Below are 4,315 nucleotides of genomic sequence, written 5' to 3'. Positions count from 1 at the left end.
TCTATACTGCTTGCATTAGAGTAGTGTAGCATGTTACTGCTTTCCGTTAATCCTATTCTGATGCATAGCCTGACATTGTTGCTACATCTGTTGATACCTTACCTGCAATCCTAAATACTTAGTATAGGATGCTAGTTTATCATCATTGGCCCTACATTCTTGTCAGTCTGCCTTGCTATACTATTGGGCCGTGATCACTTGGGAGGTGATCACGGGTATATACTATACATACATACATATTGTACAGATGGTGACTAAAGTCGGGTCAGCTCGATGAGTACCCGCAAGTGATTCTGATGAGGGGGCTGAAAGGACAGGTGGCTCCATCAGCGCTGAAGCCACGTGGGAGGGTCACCGGTGCTAGAGGAGACGCGGAGGCCGAAACCCTAGCCACGGGGGAGCGGTGCGGTGGCCGCCGGAGACGAGCATGACAAATCTGGTTGGTGGGGAGGACGGATGTCACATCCCTAGTCTGGTATGACTTAGACTAGCTAGCTACTTGTGCATCATATTTAAATTTCATTTAAATTTGAAATGAGGATTGGTGGAACCCTCAGAATCATTTTTGAAAATGACCCAAATAAAAATTTCTCCAAAAGGGTCCAAGAAAATGCTCATGTTGCCCTCTGAAAATATTGGACAGAGATAAAAATCAAAACAATATTTTTAGGAGCTCATGGACATTTATTTTTGCCATTTGGATTAAATCAATAAATATTTGCATTGGAGATATATTTCTATATATATGAAATATGGTCCAAAAATTGTGCCTTTTGTTGAGGAGCCCTGGAATAATACCCTTAGCCCCTTTAAAAATTGGCATAAGCAAATAAAATGGTTTAGTATTTTATTAAACCAAACAAATGTCAAAAAAAATAGAAAAGGGATTTAAAAAAAACAGGAAAACCTCACCTGTGCTACCTGGGGCTCTCCCCTGCGCAGCCCAGCAGCAGCAGGCCGGCCCAGCCAGGAGGTGGCCCAGCCCACCAGGCTCCCCCTCCTCTGTCGTCTTCCTTCCCGACAGGGGAACGGAGTGTGGCCGGCGCGCGCGCGCCACCGCGCCACGCCTCCTCCCTCCCTGCCTGCCTGTCCTCCCCTTGCTGTTCTGGATGGACCGCACATTGCCACGCAGCCGCCCCGGTCCTTTTCCCCTCCCTCTCACTCATCCCCTCCTCTGGCTCCCCCTCACTCCCACCGAACGCGGCCGCCGCCGCCGACGAGAACCACCACGGCCACAGCCACCCCCTCGCCCCTCGGTTGTGCCCACGAGCTCCGCGACGTCGTCCTCGACCCCCTCACCGAACCATGCCCCGCCGGAAGCCCTGCAGCGTCGACTTCGAGCTCTTCTTCAACCTTCGGCCGTCGGTGACCTCGTCTTCGATTCGCGCCGTCTAGGTCGTCCCCAGGCCCACTGAGCTGCGCTTCGACCTCCCAGTGAGCTCCTCCGTCGTTTCCCCCTAACCCCACAGCCTAGCGCTCGTTGCAGCACCACTTCCCATGATGCCCGAAGCACACCGCCGCACGAACTCGTCGCCGACGAGGCTCCGGTGGCCAATCGGCCCCGTGCATATGCCTGTTGGCTTTGTGGGAGCCTGCAGAACGCGTTGTTGCTACCCGTTGATCCTCCCGTGCATGGTGGCGCCGTTTTCATCGTCGCCCGAACTCCGGCGACCGCCAAAGTCGTCGCCGGCGACGTCTCCGGCCACCCCGAGCTCAACCATCACCACCAAGAGCTGCGGCTCGTTCCCAGGAGCTCGTAGATGCTCTCCGCCTCCCGTTTGGTGGCCGTAACGTGCAAATGCACTTCCTCCGCCGCGCTCGGCCTCGCCGGCGGCTAAACGCCGGCGAGTTGACCGGGTTTGACCCCCCCAGGGTCGCTGACCAGTGGGCCCGACCCCCCCTAACCTTTTTATTAAATTAAATTAACCCCTGTTAACCCCCCTGTCACTGACGTGTGGGTCCCACACGTCAGGTTTGACCCTGGACAGCCGCGTTGACCGCTGACGTCGTGATGACGTCATGCTGACGCAACTATATGATTTCTGGAATTAAATTTAATCAGGAAATTCCAGAAATTGCTTTAAACTTCAAAAATTCATATCAATTCAACCGTAGCTCAGATTAAAATAATTTATATATGAAAAATTATCAGAAAAATGCAACCTTTCCATCTGAACTAGTTTCATGCATGAAAAACCAACTTATACATGCTGAATATGGGAAAACACATTATGGCATATATAAGAGACCTAATTTAGAAATGCATTTGAACCTTTGGTTCAAATGGACTTCAAACTAATTGAACACTAGTTGCATTAGCTCAACAGCATCACATCTACATGCCATGTTCATGCATCATATTGTTGCATATGATTGTGTATTGATTGCCGGCACCGTTCCTTCTCGATAGGTCCTGCTCCGGAGACGTTCCAGAGTACCTGTCGGTGAAGCAGTGCCTCCTCTATTGTTTTACCAGGCAAGCAACCCCCCTTGTTCATTTCGATAAAACCCTACTCTCTCGCTCCTGCTCTCAGTTATTGCATTAGGACAACAACGATTCATCTGCTACTTTGTGCTGCGGTAGTTGAACCCATTCCTCTGCATGACCTGTCATTGCCACAGTAAATAGTTGAAACCCACTAGCATGTGTAGGAGTTGATTGAAGCCACTGATGTGTTCCTACCATGCTATGCCTGCTATTGCTTAGAGTTGTGTCAGGTCTGATTCATTGGGAATGAATTGGAGTGTCACGATATGTTCTGATGCTGAGAGTGAAGTGTGTGAACATGATTTGGTAAAGGTAGCGGTGAGAGGCCATGTAGGAGTACATGGTGGGTTGTCTCGCTGGAACCGTCCTTAAGCACTGAGTTCTATGTATGTTGTCCAATGACTCGATACTACCACACATTGGAATGCTTAAGTGCCCCTCTCGACTTATTAACCAACTTGGTCTCTGTCCAGGAGTCGCAACTAGTTTCTGGTGTTTGTAGGTAGTGCTATTTTTCTACCAAGTGGCACCCGGCAGGGTGGGCTTGGGACAGACTAGGCACACGTGGCACGGTGTACCGAGTGGCACCCGGTTGGTGGGCTCGGGAACCCTGCTCACATCGTTTGGGGCCGTGAGCGACACCCCGGCCGGATCTCCTTGCGGATGGAACCCGAATAGGCGATAAACCTGGACTAGAGTCTTGTGTGGTTAGTCAGGTCGTGGCCGACACCCTCGCCAGGCTTCCGCTTGAAGGTTGCCGAGGTACATGACGTGTACATGGCGGTAAGTGGCGAGAGCGTGTGTGAAGAAGTACACCCCTGCAGGGTTAACATGATCTATTCGAATAGCCGGGTCCGCGGTTATGGACTTCTTGGATGCTTACATGGTACATAGACAACTTGAAGTGGATACTATAAAATGCTCAAGACAAGTGTGAGTGCTATGGATGGCCTTCTCGTAGGGAGACGGGGATGAATCCATAGTAGTGTATTGTATGGTGATTAGTGGACTCGTGTACGTTGTTTCACCTCCAGAGTTTCTGGTAGTCGTAGAACAGGATAGCCACAGAGTCAAAGCTGGCTTGCTGCAACCAAACCCCGCATTACCCTCTTGATACAAATGCATGTATGATAGGATCTGATGTAAGTCTTGCTGAGTACCTTTGTACTCATGTTGCTTTATTTATGTTTTTGCAGCGGAGACTTCGGTCTTACTAGGGTTCTCATGGACTTCGACTAGTAGCTAGTACCTCAGCTACGATCTTGATCGGATGTTGTAGATAGTCAGGCTCTTCAGCCTTTTTCATTTGTAGATGTCTGTACCCAGACATGTAATGCTTCCGCTTGTTGCTTGTATGCTCTGTATGATGGGTCTAGTGACCCCTGTTTGCAATAATTCCTATGACGGCTCTTCTGAGCCTTTATCTATATAAGTTGTTGAGTTATGCTGTGATGCCATGTTGTACAGCACATACTTGCATGTTATGCGTACGTGTAATGTGTATTGCTATGTGTGGGATCTGACTATCTAGTTGTTTATTCTTAGTAGCCTCTCTTACCGGGAAATGTCTCCTAGTGCTTCCACTGAGCCCTGGTAGCTTGCTACTGCTCCGGAACACTTAGGCTGGCCGGCATGTGTCCTTCTTCGATCCTGTGTCTGTCCCTTCGGGGAAATGTCACGCGATGAATACCGGAGTCCTGCTAGCCCGCTACAGCCCGGTTCACCGGAGTCCTGTTAGCCCAGTGCTACAGCCTGGATTCACTCGCTGATGACCGACACGTTCGATGCTGGGTCATGAATGCCTGTCCCTGTAAGTTAGTGCCACTT

Source organism: Triticum aestivum, chromosome 6B (assembly GCF_018294505.1).
Source record: "Triticum aestivum cultivar Chinese Spring chromosome 6B, IWGSC CS RefSeq v2.1, whole genome shotgun sequence".
Lineage (NCBI taxonomy): Eukaryota > Viridiplantae > Streptophyta > Magnoliopsida > Poales > Poaceae > Triticum > Triticum aestivum.
Note: the sequence above shows the minus strand (reverse complement) of the source record.